Source organism: Dromiciops gliroides, chromosome 4 (genome assembly GCF_019393635.1).
Source record: "Dromiciops gliroides isolate mDroGli1 chromosome 4, mDroGli1.pri, whole genome shotgun sequence".
Lineage (NCBI taxonomy): Eukaryota > Metazoa > Chordata > Mammalia > Microbiotheria > Microbiotheriidae > Dromiciops > Dromiciops gliroides.
Window position 1 is genome coordinate 384427527 of NC_057864.1, and position 17569 is coordinate 384445095.

Below are 17569 nucleotides of genomic sequence, written 5' to 3' on the forward strand. Positions count from 1 at the left end.
TTAATATGATAAAAAAAAAAGAAAATGATAAATTCTGGAGAGGATGTGGGGAAATTGGGACACTAATGTACTGTTGGTAGATTATGAACTGATCCAACCATTCTGGAGAACAATTTGGAACAATGCCCAAAGGGTAACAAAACTGTGCATACTCTTTGATCCAGCAATACCACTACTAACTCTGTATTTCAAAGAGATCATAAAAATAGAAAAGGACCTACATGTACACAAATATTTATAGCAATCCTTTTCAGGGTGGCAAAATATTAGAAATTGAGGGGATGTCCATCATTTGGGGAATGGCTGAACATCTACCTAAAAGGTCCCTTTTAGATCTAAATCCTGATTTAAGGAAAGTCAGTTAACTGCTTTGCTTGTCCTGCCTCAGTGTCACGAGACTTGAGATACTCTATATGAAAGTGTTTTGTATACTGAAGTTCTTTTTTTTTTAAAATACTTAAGTTCTATAGGAATGTAAAATGTCTAGCAAGTACATAGTAGGTTTTCAGTAGTTTGTTGAATGAATGAAAGAATAAAATGGATTATCCAGAAAATCACTGTTGCCTGCAAAGACTGGCATTCAGAGGATCATAGTATTGTAGAAGTAGAGAAGACCTTCAACTTAATTTGGTATGTACTGTTCAGAGGACCCCTGTGACAAATTGTGTTTTGTCTGAAGATGAGACAATAATATCACATCATTTTAGAGCTTGATGCCATATCAACTACACTCATTACTTTCCAGTATTCCAAAGGACATGCTGTCCTTCTTAATTCAGTTTTCTACTTTTTTTGTGTAGCAGCATCTGACTGGATAGTGTGAAGCCTTGAGACAAAGTCTTAGGAATGGCTTTCACCTCTGTACTACTGATGAACATTTTTGGCTATTTATCATGTTTCTCTGGTCTAGACTGCTATATGACTTAAGCCCGTAGTGATTCATTGGTAATGTTAAGTATTATGTTGAATATAAATTCATTATTCCCTTTGCAATGTTCCAAAGTATAAGAATGAGCTTGGTGGAGTTCATAGAATTATGTGAATGTAAATAATTATTTTTTACATAATGTCTTGCACATTTGAGAAACTCAGTCAATAGTCAGTCAATAAATATTACAAAGAAAGGCAAAAGACAGTGCCTAATCTCAAGGAGCTAGCAGTTTGATGGGGGAGACAATATGCAAATAAAAATGTGTAAACAGGCTATATACAGGATGATATTTGACAGAGGGAAGGCACTAGAATTAAGGGGGTAATCAACAAGTCTACCTTTAGAAGGTGAAATTTTAAGTGAGACTTAACTGAAGCCAGGAGGCAGAAATGAAGAAAGAGAATTTGAGAGTTGGAGAACCACCAGTGAAAATTTCTTGATTAGGAAATGGAGCATTTTGTTCAAGGAAAAGCAAGGAGTCTATTATCACTGGCTCACATAATAGGTGGGGGTAATAGTGTAAGGCATAAGAAGACTGGATAGGTAAGAGGAAGGAGATAATGGGATTTAAACACCAAATGGAGGATTTAAAAATTTCTTGGTCTTGAAAATGACCAGGAGCCATTGGAGTATATTTAGAGGAATGACAGGGCTGGACCTCTACTTTAAGAGTATTACTTTGGCAACTGAGTGGAAGATGGACTGGAGTGGGGAGAAAGTTGAGGCAGCCATACCACCAAGCAGATTATTTCAATAGTCCAGGAATAAGAATATGGTGGCCTGTGCCAGTGTGGTTGGTGGCAATATCAGAGGAGAAAAACGAACATGCACAAGAGATGTTATTTTTTTTTTTTCAGGGCAATGAGGGTTAAGTGACTTGCCCAGGGTCACACAGCTAGTAAGTGTGTCAAGTGTCTGAGGCTGGATTTGAACTCAGGTCCTCCTGAATCCAATGCCGGTACTTTATTCACTGCACCACTTAGCTGCCCCCAAGAGATGTTATTAATATAAAATTGATAGGCCTTAGCAACAGATTGAATATATGGGAATAGAGAGTGAGAAGTTGAGGGTCATATCTCGTTTCTGAGCCTGGGTGTCTAGAAGGATGGTAGTATCCTCAATGGTATTAGGGGAATTGGGAAGAGGGGATAGTTTGGGAAGGAAGATATTAAGTTCAGTTTTGGACATGTTGAGTTTGAAATACCTATGGGATCAATTTGAAATATCCAATAAATAGTTAGGAATGTGGAACTGAAGATTAGCAGAAGAGTTAGGACTGGATAATAAGTAGATTGAAAATTATTAGCATAAAAATAATAATTGAATCTATGAGAACTGATGAGTTCATGAAATAAAATAGTATGGCCCAACACAGGAAGCATGACACGAATGAATGTTTAGCAAAGGACACCTAGGAGTGGTTAAATATGTAGGAGCAGAACCAGGAAAGAGTGGTGTCATGAAAACTTAGAGAGAAGAAATTATCTGGGAGTAGAGGATGATTGAAAAGTTAAAGGCTACAAAGATTCAAAAAGGACAATGTCCAAGAAAGAGACACTTGATTTGGCAATTAATGAGTTATTTGGCAATAACTAATGAGTGGGCAGCTAGGTGGTGCAGTGGATCAAGCACCAGCCCTGGATTCAGGAGGACCTGAGTTCAAATCTGGCCTCAGATACTTGACACTTACTAATTGTGTGACCCTGGGCAAGTCACTTAACCCTCATTGCCCCACAAAACCAAAACAAAACAAGAGTTCATTAGTAACTTTGGAGAGAGCAGTTGTGTTTGAATTAGGAGGTCAGAAGTCAGGCTGTCAAAGGTTAAAAAGTGAGTGAGAAGAAAGTAAGTGGAGGCACTTATCATAGAGGCCCTTCTCTAAGAGTTTAGGTCACAAAAGGGAAGAGAGAAATGGGAGAATATCTAATAGGGATGGATGGATACAAATGAGAACAAGACGTGAGCATGTTTATAGGCCATAGAGAGGTAGCTCATAGATAAGGAGAGATTGAATATAAATAAGAGAGTGAACATATTAGAGGGGGCAATCTACTAGAGAAGAAGGGATGGAATGGAGTCACTTGTACAAATAGTGGTTTGCCTCAGTAAATGTTGATTGAATGAGTGAGTGAGTGAATGGTTGAATGAATTGTCCCAGAAAGGACCAATTAAGATGTAGTTGGAAAGGGCATTAGAAGTCATCTAGTCCCATTTCCTTCCCAGTACAAGCATTCCTTTTATAAATATTATTATTAGGAAAGTCTTCTCTTTTATTGAATAAGTATTTACTTTCCAGAATCTTTCTTTCATTGATCCTATTTCTGTCATATGGAGAAACACAAAATAGATCTAATCCCTTTCCCGCAAGACAGTCCTTCAAATATTTGAATATAGCAGTCATGAAACTTATAAATCTTCACCTCCCAGACCAGAGATTGCCAGTTCTTGCACCCTTTCTTTCTATTAGAACTCTTAACTTTGAACAGGAAGATGTTAGGTAAAAGTCTCAATGACTTTGGAAAATAGTCATTTTTAGCTCATGATTTATCACTGGGTGCTAGCAGCATATGACATTCAATAATACTTGAGTAATTGTATAGTAATAGGATCTAAGCCTCTAATACATCAAGATTTAGATCCCTTCATTTTATAAACCAAGAAACCAAGGCATAGAGAGTCTAAGTGACTTGCCCAAAGTCACATATAGGTAACAAATATCAGTACTGGGATCTGAATCAAGGATAGGGTTTGGACTAAGCTCCTCTGACTCCAAATTTAGCTCTTGTTTCTTTTGTTTCCATCATCTCTCCATTGGAGATAGGAAATAGATTAAATGAAATACTCTACACTTTGATATAACTATCATGTCCATTTTGGGAGGATAGTCTTTTTTTTTTTTTAATTGGGGGTTTAAGTGACTTACCCAGGGTCCCACAGTTAGTAAGAGTCAAGTGTCTGAGATTGGATTTGAACTCAAGTACTCCTGAATCCAAGGCTGGTGCTTTATCCACTGCACCACCTAACTGTCTTTTAATTCAGTTATTTTGATTTAACAAGCATTTATTGAGTGCTCATCACAGATCAGGTTCTATGCTACTTCTTTGGATTAATACAAAAATAAGAGTCCCTGCCCTCAAGGACCTTGCATTCTGCCAGGGGTATACAATATGTATCTAATTACTATAAGTTAATCAAAGTAGTTTTAGGAGGAACAGCATTCAGACCAAGAGGGATGAGTAACGTCCTCAGGTAGGACATTGTCCTTGATCTGTACTTTGAAGGAAAGTAGCAATTCTAAGAAGTGAAAGTGATGAGGGAATGCGTCCCAGGCATGGGAGGTAGGCATGGTGCAGCCAGTTCAAAGACATGGAAGTGGGATATTGAACGTTTTATATGGAGAATGTTTAGGGAGTCAGTTTGATTGGAAAAGAGTGTGTGAAGAGGAATACTATTGATTGGAAATTTAGGTGGAAGCCAGATTGTAGAGGGCTTTCGCTGTGAAACAAATGATTTTCTAGTTTATCCTAGTAATACTAGGGACATGTTTAGAATATTTGAGTAGGGAGGGGGACGGGTGACATGATTTTGTTTTTTGGTAATGTCAGTTTGACAGATGTGTGGAAAATGAGATTGGACTGGTGTGATGCTGTATTGATCCAAATGCACCAGAGACTTTTTTCAGATTCTTTTATATTTTATGGGAAATGTGCAACACTTTGCTTGACCATCTTTAATTCTATTTTTCTAAATGACTGGCTCACCTCCTTTTCTGGCAATATCCACAACCATGGAAAGCTTGGTAAACTATGGCTCAAGGGCCATATCCTTTAGGCTGCCTAGTTTTGTAGGCCTGTGCATTAAGAATATTTTTTAAAAATTTAAATACAATGAAATGTTATTTAAAAATTTAAACAAAACAAAACAAAAGTTGGGGGCAGCTAGGTGGTACAGTAGATAAAGCAGCAGTCCTGGATTCAGGAGGACCTGAGTTCAAATCTGTCCTCAGAAACTTGACACTTACTAGCTCTGTGACCCTGGGCAAGTCACTTAACCCTCATTGCCCCTCAAAAAATACCAACAAAATTTTAAAAAGTTTTAGTTTGTTGATTATGTCAAGACAGGTGGCAGGTTGTGGGCCTTAGCTTTCCACTGCTGGTGTATTTGAAAGAGCACTTAATTTTGAATTGGAGGAATAGTCTTCAAATTTGAGCTCTGCCTGTGTCTCAGGCAAGTAGGATAAATAAATTCCCTAGACTCTGGCTTCATCATCTATCAGGTGAGTAGGTTGTACTAGCTGAACTTTGATCTTTTTAATCCTACATTTATGCTCTTTTATCTATGATTATGTCTTTTATGTTATTTCTAGTACACAGGTTATTATTGGTAATATGCTATAGCCTACCTACCATGTGTCTTTCCAATGCCCTTCGTGCCACTTTCAATTTTGATCCCTTTGGGATCATGGTGTTTCATTATTGGAAACCATATAGCATTATCTCCAGGAGAATACTGGTGTTTCTTATATTTATACTTTTTTTTTTTTTTGGTGAGGCAATTGGGATTAAGTGACTTGCCCAGGGTCACACAGCTAGTAAGTGTCAAGTGTCTGAGGCTAGATTAAAACTCAGGTCCTCCTAAATCCAGGGCTGGTGCTTTATCCACTCCACTACCTAACTGCCCTTTTCATATTTATAATTACATGACACTTGGCTTTCCAATGAGCAACTCAGTTGTCTCTTTTACAAATGAGAACTTATCCGGAATTATTCCTTTATATTGACAGCAAAACTTCCTCTCTGTAACTTCAGCCATTGGTCCTAGTCTTGCCTTTTAGGCATTGGCAAAATAAGATTACTCCCCTTAACAGCAATGTTGTAAGATGGTCAGCTGTGAATGACTTTGCTATTCTCAGCAATACAATGATCCAAGCCAACTCTGAAGGACTTATGATGAAAAATGTGATCCATCTCCAGAGAAAGAACTGATGATATCTAAATACAGATTGAATAATAATTTTTTGTTTCTTTTTCTTAAGTTTTTTGTCTGTTTTCTTTCGCAACTTGAATAATATGGAAGTGTTTTACATGACCACACATGTATAATTTATGTGGAATTGCTTACATTCTTAAGGGGAGGTATTAAATAAATGAAAAAAGAGAAAAACAAAATAAGATTATTCCCTTCTCCAACATGACAGTGTAACGATTGGAATGACGCCACCTGCTGGAGACTTACTGTAGAAAAGTTCCGCCATGAGGTGAAGGTCTCTGAGGGCAAGACCATGAGTCTTTTCTTTGGTGTCAGGAAGTGATGTTTGCTTGTGGGAGGAAGAAGGGGGAGGCTGGTGCTCTGATTCAAGGTCTTTCCTGTGGACTCTGGTAGAGAGCGGAGCTAGAAATGTGGTCTCCCTTTAATAGACAGATGAATGTAGGCCTTTCTCTCTTTACCAAATTCTTATTCTCCTTAATAAATGCTTAAAAGTCTAACTCCTGCTAAAGCTTATAATTTATTGGTGACCACTCACAAGATATTTTAGACAGACTAGCTAGAATTTTAGCCTTTAACAACAGCCCCTTTCAAATATTTAAGATAATAATAATTTCCTCATCTTTCTCCATAACCTACCTTTTCCTATATAAGCTAATCATCACCAATGGACTCATATAAATTAAGAAACCAAGGCACAGAGAAGTTAAGTGACTTGCCTACAGTCATATGGACAGTAGAACCAATGGTAGAACCAAGACTCAGACCCAAGTCTTCTAATTCCAGGTCCAGAATAGGAATAGGAATTAAATATATGATTGTGTTAGTATGAGGAAATCTCAGATGAAGACATTTTCTCTACCAATCCAGTTTGGCAGATTCTCTAAAATCATAATCTTAGTGTTGCCTAGAACACCAACAGTCACAGAGCCAGTATATGTAAAAGATGGGTCTTTCTAGTATCATGGTTAAGTATAATACAATACTGCCCTTGTCTTTTAAAAATATAACACAAGTGAAACAAAAGAAAAAAAAACAGATCTGACTGATTTTGTCCTCCTCTTTCTGTGCAAGGCCAATTTGTGATTCTAGTTGTAAAAAAATTAATTATTAACTAGCTAATCTCGAATAAGAAATATATAATTGGACTTATGAAAAATTATGACTACATGAAAATTATAAGTTTAGAAAAATTATAATTGGGCCGTAAGGCCCATCTGGGTTGCCATTCAAATGTGGAAATATTTTGAATGATTTACTAGGGCTAATTTGACTGGGGTACTTAATCTGGGACTGTTGACTGTCTGGCTATCTGACTGCTATTAACTTAGTATGGGCCGTTTAAAAAGTTCCACCACACTGCTCCACTCCCCAAATTGATAAGTGAAAGATTAAGAAGCCTCTTAACTAAATAATCAAAGCAGAGTTTATTTATGAGATACTATTTAAACATAAAAATACAGGGAAATAAAATGTATAACCTGACTGAGTTTAGGAGTTTCTTTCCACCTGATGCCCCTGGAACTTTTTTTAATACAATAAGGACTGTAGCCGCCTCTTGCCTTAGGATATGTTCAACTTTCACTGCTCAGCTACTTTCTTCTAACTTTCCTCTTAATCTTCTGGCCTCCTTCCAGCGTCTCTAGTCTCTGTTCCCTCCTTGTAGCCCCTTTCTGTCTGTTTTTCTGCAACCTCTTAACCTTCCGGCCTCTCCCTTGCTCCTAGTCCTTTAGCCTTCCCCTGCATCCTTCTCTGTTCCCTTAATCTTGTCAGCCTCCTCTCTGTTCTTCTAATCTTGTCCGTCCCCCTCAATCTTGTCCTTCTGCCTTTCCTCTCATCTAACTCCCAGGTCTATATACATCTTACTTCTCTCCACTCAAATCTTGGGGCTTTTTGCACCCCCACAGACCCCAAGCTAATCTGCCAGCCAGGGCTGCAGCTGGGGGGGGGGATGCTCAAGTGTCTCGTGCATACCATACCCAGGGCTCCAGGGGGCCCGTACCCCCTGCTGCATTCCTGGGACCTTAGCACGGGCTATGCCAGAGCCTGGCCTGGATGAGCCCGGGGTCTCTCGGATAGATCCGCTCAGGGCAGAGGGAGCTGAGGCTCCCTCCCAGCTGTCTGACCTGGCATCTTGTACAGCCCCCAGGGCTTTTTGGCTCAGCTGAAGCAAAGGGGGAGGGGGTACTAGCTCCTCCCACACAGAAGAGACCCTGAGGGCCTAAGGCTTTCTAATCTCAGCCCAAAGGTAGGGTCCCTAAATCAAAATAAATTTCCACACTAGCAATATATGACTGACTATGCTGTACAGAAAGGAAGACCCTGGCTTACAACAGAGTGTAATAGGTAATCTATAATTGAGGTTGAGAAGAACTCCTCCAGATGATTTCAGATGCATAACCTCCAGAATGTACACCTGTACTACTCCTTGACTTAAGCTTGTAGGTAGTTTTTATTCTTTTTTTTTTTTGGCAGGGCAATGAGGGTTAAGTGACTTGCCCAGGGTCATACAGCTAGGGTAGTATTTATTCTTTACTGGCATGTTTAGAATCTAGAAAATGCACCTTTCCTGTCTCTGCATTCCCATGACAACCAGATACCATTATTGTACATTTTCTTAATATAAAAATTGACTTGGTAGATTCATCCAAATAGATTAAGCTAACAAACAAATCATACTAATGTGTTACTCATTGACTGAGTTACTTTTCCTTCCATACCTTAAGTTTTTGCCCATAGAATTACAAAAAGAAAAAGCTGCAGGGGCAGAAAGGTAGTGGAGTGGATAAAGCATTGAGCCTGGAGTCAGGAATACCCGAGTTCAAATGTGGCCACAGATTCTTGCTCACTCTGTGGTCCCAGGCAAGTCAATTAGCCTCTGTTTGCCTCAATTTTCCTAACTGTAAAATGAGGATAATAATAGCACCTACCTCCCAGAGTTGTGAATGTCAGGTGAAATAATATTTACAAAGTCTTTATCACCAGTTCCTGATATATATTAGACACCAACATAAATGCTTGTTCCTTTCTCTTTTTCTGTAGATGTTAAGCAATCATGGAAAACCTAGGGTAGTTAAACTGGTTGGACAGATTAGCCCCTCAGCATGAAAGCAGTGGTTGGGTATTGCCAAAGAAATCCTGGCCCCGGTAGGAACAGATGTTATAGTTTTGGGCAAGTCACCCTTCCTGAAAATGGACCTTTTCAGGATCCAATTCTGCCCATCTATCACCACAACAGAACAACTGACCTTCTTCATGCATGTGAGCTTCAAAATGTTTAGTGGTCCTGTGAGTGCCAAGAGCCAAGTGAGTTTGGCAACTTGGACTCTGGACACATTGCAACGAATAGTTCCTTTCCAGTGAGATCTTGTGTGCAACAGAATGTGTAATTCATTGGCTGCTATTTCCAGAATGGCAGGTGACTTTTAAAGGATTTAAGGCTAATAATTCATTTATTGTGGTATGGCTTGGAAAAAAGACACTCTCCTATGGAACATTTCTAATTAGAGCCAAAGAAAACTTCGCAGGACCCTAAATTAAGAGTTGGAAAGAATTTCACATACTGCCAAGTTTAAGTTGATTACAACATCTCCTTTATAATATCTAGGACAAGTGATCATCTGGCCTCCACTTTAAGAGATTCAGTGATAAGCAATCCACTATCTACTGACTCATCACATTTCTTTTTTGTAAACCTCTAGTTGAAAGGAAGTTGATCCCCTCCCCCCCCACACACACACATTGAGCCTAAATCTGATTCTCTATAACTACCATTTGTTTTTCATAGCTGGGCCCTCTGGGGGCAAGAAGAAGAAATTGAATCTGCCTTCTACATGTACAGCTCAATGGTACCTATAAGTATGGGGGACAGGGTGTTCAAGGAGGACTAGCACTTCTGATGTGAGGACTTGCTAAGCCCCTTTCAGGGCTGCTTATCAACCTTTGGTATCCACCTGGCACATATGCATACGTTTATGCAAATAACAATTCTGTATTTACTTATATGTTGTTGTGTTTTGTCCTTCATTTTTTTTTTTTTTTTTGGTGAGGCAATTGGGGTTAAGCGACTTGCCCAGGGTCACACAGCTAGTGTCAAGTGTCTGAGGCCAGATTTGAACTCAGGTCCTTCTGACTCCAGGGCCAGTGCTCTATCCACTTCGCCACCTAGCTGCCCCCTTGTCCTTAATTTTCAAAGAAAACTAAAAACATCACAGGGTGATATCTTGGCTTGGGTGTGTACTGGATTTAAGTGAGGCAAAGTTGCACAAAGTTGTCAGCCTCACTCTCTCTTCCAGAGTCATCAAAGTTCGATGTTAGAGGACAAAACCTGGAAGCAGAGAAAATAACTTGAAAATACTTGTTGACTTGTTCTTGTTAGTGTTGGCAGCAGCTTCTAGGCTCAGCCACAAATAATGACAGTCCCTGGGTCTCTTAGCTATTAGAGCAACTACTTTGCTTTGCTTGCTAGGGGAGTACAATTTGGGGAGAAGAGACTGCAAAAGAAAGGCTACACCTGTTAGAAGTCTCTGTTTATAAACCAATGCTACTCAGTTCTGAAGTCCACAGGGTTGCGATGGGGCATGGAGGAAAGAACTGAATACAATGAATTTAGGGATGAATGTGGGAATCAACCATTCTCTAAACCAATAACTACTATAAGCAACTGCTTTATGCACTGCTATGAAGAGATTTTAATGATATGGTGACATGTGCATATTATACATTTATGGTTTGAAACATACCACTGTTCAACATCGGGAATATTGTGGAACACTTTTACAGGCAAAAGTGAGAAAAATATTTCTCTGTGTGTGGTTTAATTTATTAATATCCTTCTTGGCTGTCAATTCACTTGGCCATCTCACAATCCTGTGTGCATTGCTTTTGAGGCATACCAAAGTACCTGCAAATATTCAGTTCCCTGACTCTACTGGAGAACCTTGGTTACATACTCATTGCTACATTTATCTTAATAATAATAAGAAGCACTGTAATACTTTTATATGTGTATAGTGCTTTTATCTTTTTAAACAAGGTCTTTCATACCTACTTTCTCATTAATGCAAAGAAAGAGCTATTTTAGATGCACAATAGAACTGGATGGAAATTTGAATTGGCCAGATAGGTAAATCTCTCTTAATTATGTCAACCTGTAGACAATTCTCTATGCAAATGTGTTCAGTATTGCACCATTTGACTTCTGGGGCTTATAAAAGTAGCTGAAACCTTGTGAGCTCAATAAGCATTGGCCCAAGTTTCCCTTTTTTGTTTTTTTTCTACCCCTGGTACCTTTTCTCTCTCCTTAAAGTACAGCAATATTTTTTAATAAGTGAAAGTTTTCCTTTTCATATTTAAAACAACTGAATTTATAAAAGGTTCATAGCTATAATCTGATTTATCATTTAAACTGGTTTATATAATTTATACCTTTTTTCCCTTTGACATGACAAGTCTGTAGAAAGGACAAGTCTGCCACCTTTTCTTTTCTTGAGGGGGACAGGAGTAGTGTTTGGATTTAAGGATCATTAAGTAGATCATCTTGACTGTTTTCTAGTTTTCCCTTACTACTTTCAGTACAGATATGCAGAGGTTATATTCCCTAGGAAAAATCCTACCTATTACTACTCCTGTGGCTCCCTACAGCCACCTACAGAATCATGGTCTGGGTGATAATTATTCTCTGCTTCATTTACTTTATTTGTAAAATGGGTATAGTAACATTTTTGCAGCTTATTAAATTGAATCTTGCTAGATTCAGCTCATAATTCTAGCCTATTAAGATCTTTTGTATCTCACTTCCGTCATCCAGTATACTATCTACGTCTTCCAGTTTGTGGACATTTATAAATCTGATATAGATCTTATCTATGCCTTAATCCAAGTTGTTGACAAAAATGGTGAACAGAATCAGGCAGAATAATGATTGCTCTGGACTGGAGTCCAACCTGACTGCCTAAGAGCAAGAAGGGCAGAGAGAACAAAAAGAGAGGGAAATATTACAATGCACACTAAGGTACAAAGAAGTTTGTCCTGAGAGGTTCCATGAACTTGTATTATGACTATGTACAAAATCCTGATCAGTCTTCCAGATTTAGACTGTAAACTCTTTGAGTACAAACGCCATGTCTACTACTTTATTTATCAAGTCACAGATTCTTAAGATTTGGAAGAGATGTCAGAGGTCATTTATTCCAATATCTATGCAAATCAGGGATCTTATCTGTCATATCCCCAATAAGTGGTCAATTAATTTTCACTTAAAGACCTCTGGGAAAAAAAAGACTTCTGGTTTTCCTCATGCCCTGAGGAAGTCTTTTAATTTTTTAGATAGCTCTAATTCTGAGGAACTTTTCCCTCATTTTGAGGGTTTCTAGCATACTTCTATGGGTCTTCACTTCTCAAACCCTGAAGCTCAGATTCCTATATTGGTACCTTTAACAGTCAGCCTATAGATACCATTTAACTGAATGGAAGGGTATACTAAGATCCTCAAAAGCTTGCAGTGTATTTTCCTATAAATACTTACATACACATAGTGAACACATGTTGCCAAGGCAACTCATGTTTTTACTACTGCAGAGCTCACATTATTCCTCCCCCACTGCCTCCTGCCATTACAGCACTACTGCTGGGTGGGTCATTCAGCTAGTTCCCCGTATCTGCTCTTTACAGGTAAGCTGCCAAATGCCAGGGTTAATTTTCCCTTGGATTCACAGTTGATTCTCTTTGTTGCCATCTTCTCTTCATTTCCCACCTGACTGCCCTTCTTTGAACTTCTCAGTCATGCCCACAGGAACCTCATTATCCTGAAGATTAAATCAGCCTTGGTACTCTCATCTCATCAATTCCCTCTACTACTGAGACTCCTTTGAATGGAGGGTGGAGCAGAGATTCTCCGCCCCCCCCCCCCCAAATAAGAAACCCCTCCATTTAAGGAGGGCACCTAGGACAGCCATCTCATCATTCCCATCATTCCCATCCAATACACTCCTTTGAACTTCTCCATGATGCTTGGCTACATATGCATTGCTACATTTATATTAATAATAATAATAAGTACTGTAATACTTTTGTATGGATGTAGTGATTTTATCTTTTTAAAAAGGTCTTTCATACTTACTTTGTCATTAATGCAAAGAAAGGTGTCTGAGCTTTTCTATCCTCCACCTGCACCCCCTTTCCAAGCTTCCTTTTGTCTATCATCTTGCCTCATTGGATCATAAGTTCCTTGATGCCTATATTGGTGCTTTAGTCAGGACCGTCTTTCTTTTTTGCTTTTGTATCCCCTGAATTTGGCAGTGTCTGGAACTTAGTAGGCACTTGATAAATATTGTCTTGAATATTGCCTCTTTCTGTATTCATCTGAAGATTGTGTATTACTGCTTGCAGTCTTGAATTGCTTGACTCTTCTTTTTGGATCTGATGTCTCCTACTGGGTTTGTGCTCTACTACTAGACACCATAGCTGATTGGAGGGGGTGGGGTGCCCTTGCTATCTTCTGGTAGAATTTAAGGGGTCACTTTCCATAGACATGGTTGTCTCAAACTCTCAGGCTGTCTGAAATACTGCTAAAGCCTGGTAGACTTGTCTTTAAAGAGCCACTTGGGGCATAGCCAATTTTTCCCCCAGCCAGTGGTCAGGCTTATCTTTTAATTCAATCATAGACCCTTTTTGCATTTCATGAATAGATGACAGCTGTAGACACAGCTTTGTAATTAGTTAGTGTATTAATACCTAATTACCTCTGTTATCCGAACTTTATTTTCTATGACTATTTTCTGTGAGCTCTGAAGCAGTAAAAACATGAGTTCCCTTGGCAACATGTGTTCACTATGTGTGTGTAAGTATTTATAGGAGAATATACCACAAGCTTTTGAGGATCTTAGTATGCCTTTCCATTCAGCTAATACACTTTGTGGGGTGGGGTGGGGAAGGAAGGAACTAAATCCTTCTATTATATCGATAAATATTTTATTGAATTAAATTATCTAGACAGTGTTAACTTATGAGTGATGGCTTAGTTTCAGTGCCACAGCTTCACTGATACCCCTGTTGTAACGATGTGTCCAGGAAGACTATTCTCTCTTTTCTCTTATATCCTCCATTTTTACACTATGGGAAGTAACGTTTACCTCATTTGTATACAGTTACTGAGACTCAACCATAGTCAATACTTTAATGGGTCATTGATCTTATTGGTGTGGGTAATTCCTTTCCTTCTGAAGACTGCAACTCATCTGAAGTATAAGGCTTATCCATGTCTTTCCATGAGTCCTTCCATGAGTCAGTGTGATGGAGTGGAAGAGAAACTGAACTAGGGATCTCAAGAGGTCTGAGTTCAAAACCAGCCTCTAATTACTCTGTCTTTCAATCTCAGTGTCCTCATTTTTAAATGGGGATAATAATACCTCTAATACTTAACTCAAACAGTTGATGTGAATATTAAATAATATAACAAAGGTGAAGTGCCTTGCAAATCTTCAAGTTATAAAGATCTTCAATGACTTGCCTAAGTTCCTTTATAATCACACATGTCCTTGATATTGATTGCTATTGTATTCTTTTTTTTTTTTTTAGTGAGGCAATTGGGGTTAAGTGACTTGCCCAGGGTCACACAGCTAGTAAGTGTTAAATGTCTGAGGCTGGATTTGAGCTCAGGTACTCCTGACTCCAGGGCGGGTGCTCTATCCACTTCACCACCTAGCTGCCCCTGCTATTGTATTCTGTAGCCTCTGGATTAGCATACATTTATCTTTGAGTTATTTTACTTTTTATTTATTTATTTATTTATTTAAAAAAAAAATTTTTTTTTGTGGGGCAATGAGGGTTAAGTGACTTGCCCAAGGTCACACAGCTAGTAAGTGTCAAGTGTCTGAGGCCGGATTTGAACTCAGGTCCTCCTGAATCCAAGGCCAGTGCTTTATCCACTGAGCCACCTAGCTGCCCCCTATTTATTTATTTTTAATTTTGGCTTTTCTTGACTCAAATTTGATACCCCATCATGAGAGAGTGACTAATTGTCTTAGTTCTCATTATATTTCCAGTCAGGATTAAACACAGGTTCTGTTGTACTCTGCAATATTTCTTCAGCTGTAGAAAACTTATGGTTTATGGCAACCACGGAGCTTTACACAGCTTGGTCACTCCCAAGAGAGCAGCTTGTATGGGAAGATAACAAAGGACAAAAGTCAGGCAATGGGAGAACTAAATAAGAGTTGTGCCTTTAATGACAACACCCATTATTCCGAATCATGCAGCCCAGAGATAGTTAGTAGTAGTAATTGATGATGATGCTTACTGGCCCATTTTTGGCTAAATATTGTAATTGCATAATTACACACTTTTAATGAGAATTACCCTCTAAATGCATTCCCATTGGAAATTAGGTGGAAAATAAACTCAGGTCAGGGAGTCTAAATATATTTTCCTGACCTGCTGAGTTACTTAAATCCATTTCCTCTCACACAGGCTAGCAATAGCTAAATGCACTACGCCAGAAAGTGAAAATCACCAGTCTGAGGTCCATGCAAAAAGGGAATACCAAGACATTGACTATGCCATCTGTTTCCCTTTTCTTCTTCCTTAAATCACTGAGTATTTTTTTATTCTTAAAATTGTCATGCTCACATTCCTTTTTTAATTATCACTCACTTAACAGGTGATTTGCTGCTGTCCTGACAGCATAGGCGAAATATTAGTATTAAAGTGCACACATTCATTAACACAAAAGAAGCGATGGGAACCATTATGTCTTCAGCATGTCACAAACTACTCGTCTATTAATGGTAAGATAATGTGTTAATTAGTCACCAGCATTAATTGAAATGTAAAAAATGTAGTTACTACAATCTTTTAGTACCAAAGCCACTTAGGATTACCTGAAAGAAAAAAAAGTGACTAATGAAATACAATTAGGCATACTCTATTAAGTTCTTCAGGTGTATTCCATTTTTTTCTTTTGTGTTTATTATTCTTTTCAACCTCTCATGTGTAGAAGTTACCATTAATTATTAATAGTGCTAACTATTAATAGTAATAGCTAATGGTAATAACTGTCTTCTATAGTCTATTATATCATCAGATGCCTCTTTCTGGAGTGGGGAAGGCCTTTGGTTTTTGAAGGTGATAACATCTGAGTATTAACTCTCATGTTTTATCAAGCTAGTTGGGTTTTAGTACAAGTTAGGTCACAGACTTTGTGTGTGAGAGTTGTTCACGGGCCACCACAGCCAAGGGTAGAGAGATTTATCAGAAGGTTGGTCACCAGATAAAAGTTTTCTATCTCCCTGAAATTCATAGAAACTATCTCCTAAGGCATGCAGGAATTATAGTCTGCACTGGTAGGAGGAGGATGTGTACAGATAAAATCATTCTGAAGAATTGTAGTTTTCATCTTAACCATGTTCCCTGCAAGTTAATTTTTAACTAAACTTTGTTATTAGACTGCCAGAATTTCAGAGTTGGGAAGGAATCCAGAGGTCAATAATGCTTATAATTGGACAAGAATCCCCTCTATCATATCCTAGACAAGTAGCCTAGTCATTAGATAGTGAATTCCTTGGGGACAGAGCTGTTTTTTAGCCTTTATTTACAAACATTGTAGAGTATAGTGTTTAGCACAGTGACAGGTGCTTGGTAATTGGCTATTAACTGATTGGTAATAAATGTTTACTAACTGACTGGTCATTAGCTGCTACTGGAAGACCCTTACCCTTTCTTTCAACCCAATGGTTAATTAGTTTGCTTTTCTGTATCATTAGAACCTGATATAAAGAGGACATTTCACATTGGGATGGAAAAAGGAATGGCAAAAGAACATTTCCTTAAACATTTGAATGAATATTATATTTAAGAGCCATGCTGCTTTGGTAGATAATCTCATCCAGCTTTTCATTGGTATTGCAAATCTTTCTCCCTTTATCACATAGCTGTGAGTGGGAGGAATCACCCCATTTCCCCTTCTTTTCTCTAAATGTTCAGAGGATCATTGATATAGAGCTGGGAGAGAATTTAGATATCGTCCAGGCCAACTACCTCTATTTACAAATGAGGAAACTGAACCCTGAAGAAGTAATGTCTTGCAAGAAGCATCATGTGATGATTGGACTAATGCCATCTAGTTGTTCAGGAGGATGTTTAGGAGATGTATCAGGGACTGTGAAATGAATGGATATGGTAAGATTCTTCCCTTAATTAACTAGACTGATGAGGAAGTGCTGACTTGAGAAGGAAATAACGCTGCTCAAGTGCTAGGTAAGAGAATATCACATGCTAATAAACTACCAAGAATATACAAGGAGGAGGGGCAGCTAGATGGCGCAGTGGATAGAGCACCAGCCCTGGATTCAGGAGGACCTGAGTTCAAACCCAGCCTCAGACACTTGATACTTACTAGCTGTGTGACCTTGGGTGAATCACTTAACCCCAATTGCCTCACCAAAAAAACAAAAACAAACAAAACAAAACAAAACAAAAGAATATACAAGGAGTTGGGAATGAAATCTTTTTGTAAAGTAAGGGAAATCATTCTGATAGTCCATAAGGGATCTCTCATGTGTGAGGTCTGAACTTGTGGAGTCCAGTATACAAAAAAAGGCTTAGAACAAAGGAGGCACTCAGGTTCAAAGATACATTTTTGAGCTATAAACACAA